At 43.3% G+C, this 18,336-nt stretch overlaps 1 protein-coding gene across 9 annotated transcripts in view; it reads right to left on the bottom strand.

Moving 5' to 3' along the window:
• The window catches only part of DENND2B (DENN domain containing 2B), a 171,488-nt gene that overhangs the window by 6,263 nt on the left and 146,889 nt on the right, over nucleotides 1-18,336 (bottom strand). The window lies entirely within an intron of this gene.

The following is an 18,336-nucleotide window of genomic DNA, read 5'->3' as shown; positions in this document are numbered from 1 at the left end:
AGTCACGTGTTTTCCAAATGTTAAAAGTAAAGGAACATCATTACCAAGCTAGTTATAGCATCGGGGAATAAAGATAGGATCTCCATTTTAGTGCTTTGATTTTGGACTGAGTTACAACGTCTGCTTCTTGCAGGCTGAGGATGACAGAATCTTGGATTTGTACCCAGCCTAGCATGACTGAGCTAATTTTCTCACAGTGCAAACTTCTGCTATGCTTAATGTAGCCACAGAGAACTATAAATAACTAATAACTTCAGAGCGGTTACTGCTTGAGAATGCTGGGGAGAAAAGCTGATTTATTCTACTGCAAGACTTGCTGGAGACTTTAGGTGGCATTAGACCTCCACCTGAATAACCCTCATGAGTATTTTCAGTTGTGGATTATTCCAAGGCCAGGAAAAAGATTTCACCTGTTTGTTCCTGTGAGCGATTAACCTCTGAAGTTTGCTCAGTGGGAAAAGTGAGAATTAGAGGACCAAAAGAGAAAGGACTGGGGAACAGCAGATGTTTGTCTTTTACTGCAAATAATCTGTTGGGTTGGTTTTACTTGGTATTTCCTCTAAGATCTAGCCATCACAGCACGTTTTTATAATATATGTTGCCTGACACTGGTTTCTTGTAAAATGGTGCATTTCTTTAATTTATTTTTTTTTCTATCAGGCAACAGTGCCATTGCCTCATATTTTGTTCTCCAGTGTCTCCCATAGCGGTGTGTTTCAGCAGAGCTGTGGAGCATGATACAAACTTCCAGCACTTCTCAAGCTCACTTTAATGACTGTGGCATTTTCAGCTCCTACAAATTCAGTCATCTTAGCCGAGTGGCTAAAAAAAGAGCCATGCTAAGCAAAAAGCAGGAAGACAAACATTCTTCTGATATTCAGTTAGCATTTTCTTCCTTTCTATAGAATGCCCTTTTGTAACTTGTTGTTTTACACGCAGTGCTGTGACGTAAATCAGCCCCACATCCTCTCGTGCGTGCTATTCCCACGCTAGGGGAGGCTTCAGGCTTCAGCCCAGGACACTGGTTTCTCTTCCAGAGCTTTCCAGAGACCTGGCTCAAGCAAGCCAGCAGCTGAAGGCAGCAAGTGGCCATGGAGAGGGTGTCCTGCAGCAGCATCCTGCAGGTCACATCATCACCCTTGTCAATACCTCAGTCTGCGCATTTTAAGGCTCTGCACACAGTTTTTCAAAATTCAGCTTCAGAAGACCCTTCCCTGTGAGACTTCTCAGGCTGAGCCCCATAAAACTTTCTGAACTTTCAGTCGCTCTGAACTTTCAGCTCCCAGAATCACTTGCTGCCTGCCCTCCCAGACACTGCTTGTGCAGAGGGCAATGGGCATCCCACACACTGCTACTGAACTCCTGCTTGTACAAAGTACTTGTGTTTCTTCAATAGCCAGAAAGAGTCAAGTTTACAAAGGATACACCTCTTTCACTTCAGAATCAGGTTTTTACATTCCACAAGGAAAAGTTCAGAGATGATGGATGTAAGGGAATCCCCAGTTTAAATCTCAAAAATACAGTTCAGATCCTTTTAAAAGGTCATTATTCATGAGAAGCCTGTTTGGAAAATTAAAAAAAGAAAGTCCTACCCTGGGAAACCAAGTCCACTCCAATTTTTCCTTTCAAGATGTGCAACCCACTCATTGTCCCACTGTTCTTGTTTATGGGAAATAAAAAGTAAGGTCAGAGGATTTGTTTTCTTTAAGGTGTGTGAAGCACACAAAGTAAAGCAACTGAACAGGCAAAGAAATTACATTTTCAAAATATTTTCACTTTTAATAGGGTACTTTTGGTAATTCAGAGAGAGCTGGGTTTGAGAGTAGGCTTTTTCATTTGGTCTGTGCTGTTTTACAGGAACACTGCCTAGTGTTCTAGCTGTCGTTCTACAGGAAAACACTTCTTATATTACCCACATGCAGGTAATTTTATACAGGGGCAAAAGAAACCAAACTATTGCATGAGTCATTCACTAACGAGGAACATAAAGCACCACATACTTCAGAGGGGAAGCGCTGCCAGAGTCATGCACAAGTACAGCCATGCTGTGATGACCCTGAGGCTCTGGCCACCCTCATATGGCATGGGGCCAACTGTGTCCAGGATCCCAGCACTGCACTGGTGTGTGCCTTCCTTCTCCCCTCCAACACACAGGTAGTGCCCCATGCTTACAGCACTTACAGTCAAGTCTCTCATCCCACACTGGAATTGTGGACAACTCTGCTGGCCCGTGATGCTCTGTCTCTGAGCAGCTGCTGAGCAGAGGCAGCCTTCTGCTTAAGCCCAGCACATCTCTCTGCTCTGTCAGCTACAGACTGTCCTGCTTTGATTATGTAACCATAATGCGGAATAAGTCTACTAACAGTAATTGACTGTGAAAGGTGACTGTGTTCGCAAGCTTTGTGGGATAAGGAAATTTTCTTACATACAGATGTGTAAGGCTATTATATATCCATACTACACAGCCTACGCCACTGAACTCATCCCATTAGCCTGCACTCATCCCAAGAATTTGCACTCCACTACTAAAGCAAAATTAGTGAACAATTTCTAGAAAAACACCCAGTTTCAAATGATTTCAAAACACAGGCAATACATCATTTCTCCTTCCATTTTTTTCCATGGTTATAACCTTCTTAAGAGTTATTTGGAGTTTGCCCAGGTTTTGGTTCTTCCTGTGCTTTTTATTCACTAGATTAAAAGAACCTTCAGTGTTTGATCTTCTCCCCATGAAAGTATTCGAGATACATCATCTTATTGAATGACATTCTTAATCACAAATTTCTCTTGAAGAGATCTTTTATCATATTACAGACAAAAGGTGACAAAACTTTTTTCCCATTCAGAGTTGATTTATCGTCCTCCGGGCTATTTTGTTTTCCAAATCATTTTCTCATGATAGCACACAAACTTTTCTTTGTTGTGTACTTGGCTGTGGAGAAGCAAGCTTAGACTAGGAGCTGAGGCACAGGAATTTCAGACATTACCGTGACTCAGCTGAATTGTGGAGACTGCTTGTGAACATGGTTTAGGCCCACGTCAAAAGCAAAGTAATGTGACTTAACAAGAACAGTTACTGTCCTTTAGATAGAATGATGTCTGCTATCAGCTGGGTCAGTCAACCAGCAAATAACCCCAAGTCTAGACTACATTAATATCTAATCACAGCACAATTACCATATTCTAAGAAACACAGATTGTGTTATTCAACAGTAAATGGACACTTCTGGCTGCGGGGAGCACTGCCAATGCGGATGCTAGTGCTGGATGTGTCTGTTTCAGAGGTCCATGGCCCGTTGCATACTGCGTGTCACTAACTCTCATGAAATGTTAAAAGTCATTCAGTTACGCATACTACTTACATTGGAAATATTCCACAGATACACTGATAATTCTCTTCTCTATAACAGCAGCCAAAAGTTATATCCCTTCTCATGTCTTCCTCTACCACCTAGAATTTCTCACAGACCCACAGGAGCCTCACACACCTTCTTAGTCCTCCTGAGGACTAAGCTTCTAGTACAGACAGCCACTTGCTGACAGGGCTCCTTGATCCTACTTTGCTACTCTCATGCACCTCCACAGTCATTTTGGCATTTGCATTGAAGGAGGAGAAGGTAAGAATATCCCTTCCCCTTTCTCCTTGTCTCCCAAGGGACAGACAAGCTTACTCAGCCAGGAGAGGAAGGAGGACCACTCCCACATGTAGGGCCAAGCCACAGACCAGCTCTGTCACCCCAGGGCTGGTGCTGGCACTGTGCTATGACGATGCTCTGGATCACGCACAGGACTGGGACTCATTGTCAGAATATGGTCCCTCTCCTTCCTCAGATGGAGAAATGTAGCCAAAAAAAGTAAATTCACAAAGAAGTGGTTCCATTGTCCATGTTTACTTTTCCACAACCTTTTCATGTTTCTCGTTTCTTCCTGCTGATTTAATTATGTTACTCTGTCCACATTTGCTGAACTCTTTCATCTGCTGTGCTAATGCGTACATGCCTCAGCCTACAACTGCTCTGTGACCAAGTTACCTCCATAACCCACATCCTTTCGTCTGCTCGAGTGAGCTTCCTCCCACTTGAAGCTGGAGTCTGGAGGCTCCATCCTTCCCAGGTGTAATACCTCGACTCAGGTTGCTATTACACATCCATGTGCCTTGTCATGCTTTTCTGTGATAGCTCCTACTCCTGTGCCACTGATGAACTACATAGCAAAACCAGATACCTAACACTTCACTCCTACTACCTCCAGTGCCTCTCCATATTGTAGATCAAATCCAGTCTCTGACAGAGGGAGAAGTCTGTAACAACTCTGTGAGATAAAATGGTCTGAGAAGTTTGCAGAGGGCTCTGAAAAAGGATCTGGGAAAAGGCTACAACGTGCCATGGATGCAGCCCATCTCCCCTCCAACAAATACAAACTGAAGAAGCGGAGGAGAAGTACACAGCAGGAAGCTTGAAAATCATCAAGAAAAGAAAGAATGGAAGCAAAAATTGTAAAAGACTGCCACAGTTTGGGTGAGAGATGGAGTGTGTATAGCATTGCTGTTAATGAGCAAGCAGTAATTTGTAGCAGAACTGTGCCCTGCCAGATACAATACACACCTAGACACTGAAAAAAATAAAGGTTTCTCTGGGTGCATAAGAATAAATAATAGCAGCACTTTTAGTCAGGTGGATAAGACTAAGTAATAGCATCAGGGACAAGATATAAATAAAAACCTATCAGTATCATAAATGACAGATTCCATAATCCAGCTGTAATCGGCTCCTGCAGCATTCCTGCCAGAGGTCAGCTTTTAAAGCAAGCCCTTGAGGATACTTGGCCTGTCAGAAGAGCTGGCTGACAAAAGGGAGTTGTTACTGCTTTCTCCCTGCTCCACAGCATGGATGCTCAGCTACAGTGTGCCCTATACTCCCCCAGGCACTCTTCTTCAAAGACTGTGGCCCCGATCAATGGCTTGTTCTGCTCTCCTGGGGCTGCTGTGCTGCAAGGACACATATTTCATAAACCCAGATACCACCAACTACTCACCGAATAGGGCAGGGAGGAGTAAAATAGGAATTCAATAAAGTCTTTGATACTATAGTGCAGAACATCTCCAGCTTTCTGTCCAGTGTGAAAGCATCAGACTTGACAGCTTTTAATTCCCATGCAAAATTATTGTTGATTGTTTCTCCGTTACCACTCTAGGACATTTAAAAGAGAAAAGAACTTCCATTCCACTCTTTTGACTCAACCAATGATGTGTTTTTTCAGCTTTTTAGCAAGGAGACCTACTCTATGGACATTTCAAAATAAAGCATGAGGCATTGTTGCTAGAGGAAAAGAGAGCATGGCGATGGAGCCATCTGACTGCATGGCTGCAGCCCAGGTTTGGGAATGTGCAAGCACGCACACCGAGGAACAGCAGGCACATTCAGAGGTGCAGCACTGGAGGGCCATGGCAGAAGACAACTGCAGGAAGCACATAGGATAACCTTCCCACCAGGAACAACATGACAGCAATAAATACCTTTCTGCTTGTAAACTAATACTGAAGCAAAGCTGAAATGGAGATTTTTTGAGAAGTGAAGCTGCCACGAGTAACATGACTGCTGATCAAGGATTAAAGGATACCCCTGTGCATTCATGCACAAGGTCTGCAATTACTGATGAGTCTGGGAGACCTGCCTATTCACAGGATTGCTTGCATTTGTAAGGCATTGTTATGACATGATCAGGATTCAAAGTTTAACTTGTTTTCACTTTAGTTTTTAAGCTGGTGCGTCTGCCTCTAGATAACTATTTCATTTTCCCATTTCAGTCAAAATTATATAGAATTATAATCATAAAGTGATTCAGGTGGGCAGAGACGTCAGGAAGTCAGCTGATCAAACCCCCTTGCTTGACATCAGATCAGTTTGCTTCCAAAGCCAGATAAAAAAATTATTTTGTTATATAAAACATCTTTGCTGATCTTTTTTTCATGAAAGGGTGGCATGGTTTGGTGGGAGGGACTTGAAGGCTGGCAGGAGCGAGCACCCTGTGTGCCAAAGACTTCTACCAGTGATGTCTAAACTCATTCTGATTTGATTATGTCAGAAGCCATTTTAAAATAATTTTGTGCATACTAAGAAGAGACTTATCTAGCTGCTAATTTCTTCGGATTAAATTGTTCACATTAAGCCGCACCCTCCTTTTCATTGTAGCCCTAGGACACACAGAGAAATGGGAAGCTCATCTGGGAGAGGAAGATCATCTGCAGGGAACCCTAGGAACAGAAAGAGAAGGAAAGAAAGGAAGGAAAGGAGGAGGCTGAATTAAATGCAAAAGGGTAAAAATAAGACCTATCAGGCAGAACTGGGAGGGAAAGAGGACAAAATGAGCCTGGCAAGAATGTGAAAAGGAAACTGAGGGCAAAGAAGCTGGGATGCAAAACTAAGGGACAAGACAGTGACCGGCTGGGCTGAGCGACACAAGGACCAGGGAATATAATTTAATACAAATGTGGATGAAGTTCTGTCACGCACATGCAGCCAAATTATTAGGTCCCTGTGAAATTTGTTCCTCCCTGTGGCTATAGGCAGATGGAAGGACTGTGAGGTTGTTTCATGTCGATTGCCCATCCTCGTTCGGTACCAGAGGTGCTGGGAAGGACTGCAGCTGCAGGAGGGAAGGTCAGACACCAGCATAGCTAAAGGTGTGTGACAGAGGCTCAAAGCCTGCTTGTGGTACAGATATAAATCAAATATGACAGGTGCTTGTACACTTCAGCCACTTCTGTACTGCTTCCTCTTTGTCCCAGCATGCACAGCCTGCTGATAAGCACAGACACAAAAACACAGTTTTTACCAGGAATAATTTTCAAACTGAGAAGACTGATTTCCTCCACAACAGTTACATTTACCTGTATGTGAGTGATGGAAGATGATGATCAAAACACCAGAATTTGTGCTCAGCTTATAGATTTTGGCCCATTTATCTGGACACAGACAGATAAGCTATTTCTAATTATTACAGAGCAGCAGGAATTACAGTCAGTTCATGCCTGGCTTCACCAATTAAAACAAAGCATGGGGGAGCAGGCAAAATACTGTCTTAGGCTTTGATTCAGGAAAGTATTTCAGCACAAGTGTCTTAATTTACTTCCATTGTGCTGAAATATTTTGCTGAAATGAAGCCTCAAAGACCTTTCTTTCCCACTTCTACTTTAATAAGATCAGCCCACAAGTACATGCACAAGACATGATAGCCCCCTTTCAACTGTAAGTACTCTGCCATGGAAAAGAGTGCTGCACAGTCAACCTCTCTCATCAGCAAGGCATGTTTCAACTTCTGAAATTTGAATAATTTTTTACTTTTCTAGAACCCCTTCAGGGGTAAAGCAAACTACAGAGAATCCTTCAAGCCTTTATAAGCTGTTTTGAAAGTAGAGCCTGTAATTTTTGAAGCTATTAAATAATTTTAATTTTAATAATTATTAATATATTTGTTAACTTTTAATAATGTAATTTAATCTTAAATTAAATTGGATTTCAGCCTCCTCAATCAAGAATTCCCTATGGCAAAATCCTTCTGTTCAGGGCCCACCTCTGTGTAGGGGTACACAGGGAGGAGGACTCCCCTGCCACTACCAAGGCATCTTTCTCTAGAATAATCAATGAGATGTTTAAAATCAAAGCAGTGTGTGCATAACACATGGAGAATTCAGGCTGTGAAAGCCAGAGCAATATTTTGCATTGTGATTTGGTTTTTAAAGCTAACTCTTAAGAGGTAAACTAAGAGTCACTACAGGAGGTCTTTAGTAGTTGGCCTGAAGTATGCAGCTAGTACTGCACCACTGATCAATACCTGACATTCTTCTTTGCTGGAAATCTGGACAAGTCTTTATAAGCATATTTTAGGCTAATTTTTCTCTTGTTGTCAGAGAAGATCTGCCAATAGAAAGCTCTGCTCCTACCGTCTAAATAAAGTAAGGAATTCCCTAGTGTAAATGGATCATGACAGAGGGGAACACATATAATTCATGTGAGAATCATGATGACCCAAGTCCATTCGGGCCAACTCAAATGCAGCAGACAGTTTTGAACATTTCATGCTTAATCATCACCCACACTACAACAAATGCTGCTACAGTCAATATGTGCAACTGGGTAAAGAGCTTTCTAAAGCACAAATAAGAGATCTCCTGTCTGATATGGACTGTATCATATATTACTTGGGTTAGCAGTGAGCTAACAACTCACTCTTAGTCCAGAAGGAGGTGAAAAATCCCTCACTGGGCATAGGAGCTTGGCAAAGGAAAAATATTATTCAGGAGCTGAATGTTTCCCAGAGTGGGTGACTCATTTAGAAAACCCAGAGCACTACTATGGCACCATACCTATCAGCCTCCGGGTCCATGCACTGCTTTCTCACCTCCTGAGCCAGGCTTCCTGCACGAGACAGCTGCAGCCTGGTGCAAGAATGGGAACTTAACCATGCTTTTGCCAAGGCTGAAAGGCAGAGTCAAGTCAAAGTGGCTCCCCTAATTTGAATGCAGACACGTTTGCTACAAGTGACCTTTGTAATATCTCATGAAGCGCAAACAAGGCCTTGGAGATAATAGTGGCAGAGAGAGGGGGCAAAGACTAAGGAGGAAATGCATATTTTCCACATCACATCAGTCTAATTATCAGTTGTCCTTTGCAGAATCATTTTAACTATGCTTACAACTCAAAGTCTGTAGCTACTTAACCCTCACACCCCTGAAAGGTTGCTTTTTCCCCTTACGAAAACAAGCCAGACTCAAATCTTGTTTGGCAATGAGTCACACTTCAGTTTTTTTCTGGTGCTTTCTATATGCAGTCTGAGAAAAGGCAACCTTGTAAAATACTCATAAAGGAATCACAGTGCTGTCTCACCTGTCTGGCAAAAGCAATGCTTCAGGTCCTTATCTGTGGGCCATCAGTGATGCCATTAATTTTGGGACACGTTTCAGTGACTACTGAAGGTGGGTTACAGAGAGCTCAGGCACTGATTCCTCTGTGCTACTAATGATTCCAGGTAGGAGACCTTTTATGATAAACACAGTGGTTACAACCCAGTTTCTGGACTTGTCTGTGACATTAATTCCTGGAGCCACGGTTTGCCATGCTGCCGTGTCAACACGTACAATTCACTGAGCAGACACTTGCTCAACAGTTTGCATCATGTGTTCCATTTCTGGCCCCTCTTTATCATATTTTACAGAAAATTGAGTGGACAGCATCTTCATTCATAAATTCTTCTCTGACCACATCTCCTTTAGCTTAAGCTTGCAACATCCTCTCCTGTTTGGTGCTATCTTATCCTACCAGTATGGCTGCATCAGGAACCTCACTGTAATGACCTGAACACATCCCCACAGCGCTTTGCCAGCACACAATGCAATGCAGAGCAGAAGGGTGAGGGTCCCTCACAGCATTTGCCTGTCCTTTCATCACTCCCCTGTGAAAGTTTGTTCAGACGCATGTAGATGGAAAAGCTTATCTTTTATCATAAACGTCTCATGACACCAGAATAGAAAGTGTCACGTAACTTCAGGTAGTATTTCGATACACTGGGCACTGTGCTAAGCTACATGCTAAGAGCAAGGAACTAAAATTTTAGTATTTTCTAAGATAACAACAAAATTATATCTGGGATGCTCCTGGCAGCCCATGTTATGCAGGAGCGCTGCTGCAGCAATCTGTACCCAAGTACAATTTAAAGCAAACGGCCAAAGGAATGAGCAGGTACGTTACTTGGCGTGCTGCAGTGCTGCCAGTTGATGACATCAGGAACAGCCAGCACCTGGTAGGTGCCTACCCTGCTGAGCTGATGTCTCCTAGCTAGAGAGAGGTGGACAGAAATATGATGTGCTCTCAGGGATTCCTGTTTTAAAGCTGCTGAATTTGTCAATCAGTTAAATAATTCAGATTTTGAATGTTTTATAATTAAACAACTCATTAGGGCTTATTATCAAAGAAGTAAGTGCAGGGTTCATTTTGACTATACAGGAGGCTTTCTTTTTGTTTTTCATCCAAATATTGGAAGAGAGATATTTTATGCAAAAATTCCAAAAGTTATCATCTGTTCACATGAATTACTCAATTATTATACTTTTCAGTTCTAGGTGGGATTAAGAAGGGGGTTAGCAAAGCAGTCACATTAAACTTCCAGAGGGCAGACTTTGGCCTGTTCAGAAGGTTGATTAGCAAAGTCCCGTGGGAAACAGTCCTTCAGGGCAAGGGAGCCCATGAGGGTTGGGCGCTCTTGAAAAATGAAATCCTATCAGCTCAAGAGCAGGCCATCCCTGTGTTCCGGAAAAGGAGCCGGCGGGGGGAAAAGCCAGCTTGGTGGAGCAGGGTGATCTCAAGATGCGTCAATAAGAAAAAGAAGCTCTATGTGCTCTGGAGGAAAGGACAGGCATCTTGGGTGGACTACAGGGACGAAGTGAGATCGTGCAGGGAAAAAATCAGGAGGGCCAAGGCCCAACTAGAATTAAAACTCGCTAAGTCTGTGAAAGACAACAAAAAGTCTTTCTACAAGTACATTAACAGGAAAAGGAGGACGAGGGAGAATATCCAGTCTCTAGTGGATGCAGAAGGAATAACAGTGACAGGGGATAAGGACAAGGCTGAGGTACTTAATGCCTTCTTCGCCTCAGTCTTTAATAGCAAAGAAAGTTGTTCCTTCTGTTTACAAATCCAAGAGTTAGAGGGGCAGATTGAGGCTCCCGTGATCCAAGAGGAGGCGGTTAGAGACTTGCTTGCCCAGCTAGACGTCCACAAGTCTATGGGGCCGGATGGGATCCACCCAAGAGTATTGAAGGAACTGGCGGATGTCCTTTCCAAACCCCTATCCATCATCTTCCAGAGGTCCTGGCTGACTGGGGAAGTTCCACTAGACTGGAGGCTGGCTGATGTTGTGCCCATATACAAGAAGGGTTGCAGAGAGGATCCGGGGAACTACAGGCCTGTCAGTCTCACCTCAGTGCCAGGGAAAGTCATGGAACAGGTAATCTTGAGTGCTATCATGAAGCACACGCAAGAGAACCGGGTGATCAGGCCCAGTCAACATGGGTTTACAAAAGGCAGATCTTGCCAAACTAACCTGATCACCTTCTATGACAAAATCACTCAACTACTGGATGGGGGAAAGGCTGTGGATGTAGTCTTCTTGGACTTCAGTAAAGCCTTTGACACAGTTTCTCACAGCATTCTGCTTCAGAAACTGTCAGCCTCTGGCCTGGACAGGCGCACACTCTCCTGGGTTGAAAACTGGTTGGATGGCCGGGCCCAGAGAGTGGTGGTCAATGGAGTTAACTCCAGCTGGAGGCCAGTCACAAGTGGAGTTCCTCAGGGCTCAGTACTGGGTCCAGCTCTGTTCAATGTCTTTATCAATGACCTGGATGAAGGCATTGAGTGCACCCTCAGCAAGTTTGCAGATGACACTAAGCTGGGAGGAAGTGTCGACCTGCTGGAGGGTAGGGAGGCTCTACAAAGGGATCTGAACAGGCTGGACTGCTGGGCCGAGACCAATGGGATGAGGTTTAACAAGACCAAATGCCGGGTCCTGCACTTGGGGCACAACAACCCTATGCAGCGCTACAGACTGGGGGAAGAATGGCTGGAGAGCTGCACAGAAGAGAAGGACCTGGGGGTGCTGGTTGACAGCCGACTGAACATGAGCCAGCAGTGTGCCCAGGTGGCCAAGAAGGCCAATGGCATCTTGGCTTGTATCAGAAATGGGGTCACCAGCAGGTCCAGGGAGGTTATTCTCCCTCTGTACTCGGCACTGGTGAGACCGCACCTTGAGTCCTGTGTTCAGTTCTGGGCCCCTCACCACAAGAAGGATGTTGAGGCTCTGGAGCGTGTCCAGAGAAGAGCAACAAAGCTGGTGAGGGGGCTGGAGAACAAGTCTTATGAGGAGCGGCTGAGAGAGCTGGGGTTGTTTAGCCTTGAGAAGAGGAGGCTGAGGGGAGACCTTATTACTCTCTACAACTACCTGAAAGGAGGTTGTGGAGAGGAGGGAGCTGGCCTCTTCTCCCAAGTGACAGGGGACAGGACTAGAGGGAATGGCCTGAAGCTCCGTCAGGGGAGGTTCAGGTTGGATATCAGAAAAAAATTCTTCACAGTAAGAGTCATTGGGTACTGGAACAGGCTGCCCAGGGAGGTGGTCGAGTCGCCTTCCCTGGAGGTGTTTAAGGAACGGGTGGATGAAGTACTTAGGGACATGGTTTAGGGAGTGTTAGGAACGGTTGGACTCGATGATCCAATGGGTCCTTTCCAACCTTGTGTGATTCTGTGATTCTGTGATTCTGTGATTCTGTGATTCTGTGATTAAGAGCCGCATTTCCAGAACCCAGCTCCCACTGCCTGGAACACCTCTATGACAGCCTGAAGTCCCACAGATAACCTACAGATCACAACCCTGGCTCATGGCACAAATCAAGGTTGCATCATGTGTAGCTGAGAGCTGCAAACCATAGAATGCACTGTCAGGAGATCTCTCTCTTGGAGAACAGCTATGAAGTACTTAATTTGAAAGAAAGCAGAGAAAAGTTGATTAAAGGGGAATGTGATTTTAATGAAGACATTATTTTTTCTCCTCTAATACTTCTGCACGAGAAGAGCAGCACACAAAAGCCCCTGCAGAGAAAGAGACATGCAAAATGCCCTTCAGAATGAGGATTTGGCTTTTCAAGCAACTGGCATTCAACCATACTTTCCACAAAGCTCAAGCAAATAAGACTTCTGGCAAAAAAATCATTGCCTTGACACATCAGCCACCTGTCCAAGTTTTATCAGGTGATTACAAGAAAAAAACCCAACATTTCAAAGTGGCAAGTTATCTTTAGTGCCCACAGGGTTATCCAGTCCCTTCCTGTAGGACAGTTTCTTAGCATAAATCCATTAACAAAAGTGGTTCTGGCCCAGGTGCTCCAGAGAAGAGTTAACTGCTTCTTTCCACACTGAGACTTTGGTTCCCACCAGTCATTGTTAATGTTCACCCTGGTGGTTTCAGGTTCACAATCACACTATTAATGGTATAATTGACAGCTTTAGAGTAGGATGAAGAATTTTTCTAGGTAGTAAGAAAGGAAGAGAAAAACAATTCCCTCTACTTAATCTTACTCATTCAAAAGCCAAAAAGAGGGAATCTGTCTAAGTTCCCTTGCTGGGAGCTAGAGGCTGAGTTGTGAAAATGTGGCAACTTATTGGCATATGGTTATTGCACCAAGAAGCCACCCAGAAGAGAACTACCAAACAACATGGTAATTATCCCATACCCTTTCAAAGGAAAGAGGGAGAAAGAATTTTGTTGCAGAAATCATAAGTGGAAAAATGCTAGTTAACTTAAACTACCAATTCCACATCACATTGAATATCTTCAATCCTAGCATTTAGACTGTAAAACAAAGTGTTCAGCATCTTGCAGGACAGGGCCACACACAAACATCCCACTGAAAGATGTGTGCTGTATTTGGTTGGAAAGAAAGAAGCAGAGTACCAAGAAATTTCAGCTGTGTTAAGCCAAATAATCACATACAGCAAGGAAGGTTTCAGTTTTTTTGTATATGTATATGTTTGTACTTACTGATGCTTCATAATGCAAGCAGACTGAGAACAATCAAAGTCTCTCAAAAGGAAAAGCAATGCAGAATAGGTAGCAGAGACTCAGACAGACTCCAGAGGATGCTTCTTTTATAAAAGATGAAAGGAGCTGCAAGTCGTTTTCCCTTAGCTAAAGCAGGGGTGGTCTACAGGTTCTAAACTACTCCTCAGGGGAGGCTGATCTGGCTCTCACTGGAAGACATGGAAACTCTTTGGTTACTTAGATAAGAAATGGGTGTTCTTGCTGTAGAGTAGATTCTGTCTACTGGGCGTGATTATATATTGGATTGCACGACTGCTCATTCCTTCTGTTGCAGGAATTAGTGGAAGAAATACTCTAGTATGTGTTCAGCATGTCAGACCAGACAAGCACAATAATCCTGATAGTCTTAAGAAAGCACTTCAAGATCTTTGGATTAAAAAAACCCAGAAGAAATGTCAGCCATCCACATTTCTCCTGAGGTTAGAAATAAGATCTGGGAGCTACTACATATGCCGTAGGTATAGTGGTCCGCATCTCTAAACATCACCCTCTCCAGTGCTGATGACTAAAGAGTTTTCCCTGAGACAAAGAAATGAACATCTCCCTCCATATGCCAGATGTAACCAAGAAAAGACATAGCTGAGTCTCCGGTAGCCTGTGCTCAAAACCGGTACAGTTAGAGACTGGCAACAGTAAATTCTCCCTCACAAGCTGTTTTCAGCATGTGTTTGCTGTCAAATTTATCTCACCTTTTCCTGGTGGAGGTTTTTTGTACAGGGAAAGTAAAGGAAATCTTTATTACTGGTCAAAGCTCACTGTCAGTTTACCAAGCACACTTTCTCTCTGTGAAGTAGCAGATACATTTTTACCTTTTAACCTGCAGGCTGGCAGTTTTTACCATTTTTACAATATAGCAGGCTACTATACTAGAAAGGAATAGGCAGTAGGTGAGGCTGGTCAGGCCAGTCATAGCCATGACTGCTTTGTAAGGATTATATCCTACTTTATTAATAAAAAATCAACAATAAGGAAATAGAGAATGAGCTTTCACTTTAGTGATCTGCCCAAAAGCTTAGCTATTCTTGCTTTTCCACTTGATCTTGCTACAGAACTGAAGATCAACAGTTTACTCCTACTACTAAAATGCTGCCACTTATCGCCTATTTAAATTTGCATATTTTTACTTGAACTGCAAGACCATGCTATGATTTTTGTCTGCTGGATTAAAGAATCCCTAATACAGTTTTTCTAGGTAGGTACTGAGAGATTGAGAACAGACTGCGTTTCAGCTGCTAGCGTAGCCTCAGGACTCCCAAAACGACTGATTCAAATATGAGAACAAGCGTCAACACTCCCCAAACATCCCGAGTGTAACATGGACTGCCCTAAACCATCTCTGTCCGTGGGATTAGAGAGATGCCGTTGTTTGTTCTGCAAGCTCTTGCTCTTGTATACAAGTACATTCTGCTCCCCTTTTGCTCCACAAAGTTAACAAGGGACATGCCTGTGGGTTGACTTCCTCTAGTATTTACATATTTATGCTTCTGTCCTATATTAGTCCATGTTTCTGTCTGGAGCCCATAACCTTTGGTCAGGTCTGGGATTTGCCTGGACTTTCTACATTTGTGCTAGAAGGCAGATTCCTCCTGGCAGTCCAAAATACTTTGGGGAGTGGCTGGGATGCTTTTGTCCTTAACAGGATAAAGCATTCCCACCTCATAGGTGCCTGGCTACTGCTTGTAACAGTGCTTCTTGACTTCATGGGGTGAACGCTGCAGAGGAGAGTTTCCAGGAGGATGGAGCACACCAGGTGACAGACTGCTAGTCTGGGCTGGGGCAGGGGAGGTGTGCCGGCAAGGGGCAGAGAAATATGGAGGGGAAAAAGCCTCTCCTTGGGAAGACAAAGTCATCTGTGGCCATCCTCAAGGGAGGATGACACTGATGTGCAGGAGCCTTAGCTGCACTGAAGTTTGCTGTCATCCAACATTTCCTCAGCCTCGTTCCTAGAGATCTCCCTTGCACATAGGTAAAAGCTGGTGGGTTTATTCACAAATTTACATTATCTCACAAATGTAAGTTCAGCTGGCTCACACCTAAGGATGGTGCGTGATAGATCCCTTTCGGTGGCAACATCACCTTGAAGCGTGCCTGTCCCAATGTTCTTGGCCCACTCACAGACTCAGTCCTCTGCTCTGCCCTTCTCCCAGCACAGAAGCTCCTTGTGTGACCTGGCCAAGTGGCCCATCAGGTTTGGAGAAACTCTGCAAATGAGTTATTCCTCTGCAGCTGGGCCAGCACAGCCTCCTGGGTGAGGGAGAGTGTGGCACAGGGCAGGAGTAAACAAGGAGAGTAAGAAGGGGAACTTCCTGAGCTAGCACTGCCACTTAGAGAAATGTCTAGCTCACCATCACCTTGGGGTACATTTCCAAGTTCACCTATATGGTTTAGGAGCATAAACCCATTGCTGTCAAACAGAGGTTTTTTCCTTGTGGCCCATGCTCCTGCTTCACTGAGAAGTAGCTGAAATATCTCTCATGAAAATAAAATTCACAACAACAATAAGTTAATTTGCCTTTTACAAGAGCAAGGACTCTATAGAAGCTTTTCACAGCTCCTAAAGCTTCAGAAAGGCCACTGAAAGGAATGTTCTTGGATTTAGATCCACAGCAAAAGACAAGCTTCATCCAAACAATTTTGCTGACTTCAGCTGGCATTGGACTGGACCTGCATGTGAAATGTAAGCAAAATATGCTCAGAGTCCTTCACAATATAGTGGATTACAGCAAGAATGTTTTTTATTTATAATAAATGGGGTTATAACAAAGGAGCATTGAGATGTCCAAGGCCTTTCTTTCCCTCTAAACATTGAGGGGAAAGGCAAAAAGGCTATTTTCACAAGCATGGATACATCACCTCCTCAGCAAACATGTCAACAAATTTGTTTCCCCAGAATAAAACTAAAATAGGCACAGAAATAGTCTTCTTCCAGTGTTTGCTTTCTATTTATTTTCTATTGCTACCTTTATGCCTGCAGCAACACCAATGTTCCCCAAGCCCTAGAACCTACTGATTTTTCATCTGCTGCCTAACTTTTTAAACTGCCCTAAAGCAGTTCTCCCTTTGCAGCTGGTGGAGTTGTGGAATTGTTCGAGTTGGGGTGAGAAAGCAGAATGTTGGGAACAAAAGTAGGGGATCTGAGCTGGGACAGGGATTAAACTGGGATGAGATATACCATTTCAGTCGTACTTTTAGCAGATGTTTAAGGAATGGAAGCTTTCAGTTACTTCTTTTTGAATTGTGGTGGTGGTGGTGGTAGTTATTATTATTATTCCAAATTTCATATTGTTATCTTTATTTCTCCATTGTGCTCTTGACTATCCATGGAACACAAAGTACTGAAAGGTCACTGGCAGATTCAAATTCACTCTTAAAGGCAAGCAAATAGCCACAGGGATTTATTTACCCAATTTCAAGCAGAAAAATTACATAAGCAACTTCTTGGGGACAAAAACAAACAACCTAATTGCACATAACTAGCCAATGCAACCTCACAGTCCTGTCATTCAAAAGTTTACTATTGTTTCTTCACTGCTGGTAGCATCACTTTCTGTGTTGAAAAAAAGCAACAACCTCTTCTGTGTAAAGATCAAGGACTATAAATTTTCAAATTCTGGCACTATTAAGAACCATAAATAGCAATTTATTGAATTAATCTCACTTCACTAGGCATGACTTTCCTAAACTTCTATAATGTGTGAAATCATTTATTGCTTGGAGACCTGTTAAACAGGCAGCTACAAAAGCCCATTGCATCACATTGTTTGAAGCCTAAACCAAAACACCATTTATTTCTAAGCTACATTTTGGGTACATGCAGAAATCAAACCCTTGTAAAATCTTTTTAATTTCCTGCTCCCATTCTTTGGGCCCACAGACTGGACCTGTAAGATATTTAACTTCTTTTTTTCCACATTACTGGTAAACTCCTTTGGTCTCAGCCATGATGTCCATAAACAAAATTCACATCAGACAAGGCAAAGGTTCCAAGACAGACAGTTATTAGCTCAAAGCCAGAGTGTTTCATTTTAGACTACATCCCCGTTTAAACCATGAAAACCTCCGTAAGTATTGAATTTAAATCCAGTGTCACTTTCTCCAGGCCTTTGTCAAAGGACTCATTATTAGCTTCTATTTTACAGTACCCCCTAGATCCCCGTGCTGAGAGGGGCACACTGTAGAGCTGCCTGCAGACACAGAACAAGAAGCAGTTTCTGTCCTGGAGCATTTACAATCCCAGACAGAGCAGACAAGAGATAAGAAAGAGGAGCTATGTTTCCAGCATGTGTTACACAGCAGGTCAGAGGGTTCAGAAGGAGAGCTCAGGATTCAAAAGTCTTAATCCAGGGCCTTATCTACCACATCAGTTTTTTGTCATATTCTTTTTAAGCAAAACAAAGTACATGCATATAATAAAGGGTATCTGCAGCCATAATAAAGTATAGAAATAAAAACATTTTTTCTAGGAAAGGTTCTGTTCCTTCTTAGAGGAGCAATCACAAAACCTCATAAGCTTCTTGGATCCATCTGACTCCTTTCTCAAAGTACCGGCTAATAGCCCTTAACCTGATGGCTCACACTCACAACAGAAAACACAGTTTGCTAGAGAACAGTTTTTGCTGGGAGTGCAATGCACGTTTGGATATGCGTTTACTGAAAAAGATCATTGTCATTTGTTTCCTGTTGGTCCTGGTG

This window comes from Cuculus canorus, chromosome 5, assembly GCF_017976375.1.
Source record: "Cuculus canorus isolate bCucCan1 chromosome 5, bCucCan1.pri, whole genome shotgun sequence".
Taxonomy (NCBI): Eukaryota; Metazoa; Chordata; class Aves; order Cuculiformes; family Cuculidae; genus Cuculus; species Cuculus canorus.
Note: the sequence above shows the minus strand (reverse complement) of the source record. Positions and strands in the feature narration are given on the sequence as shown.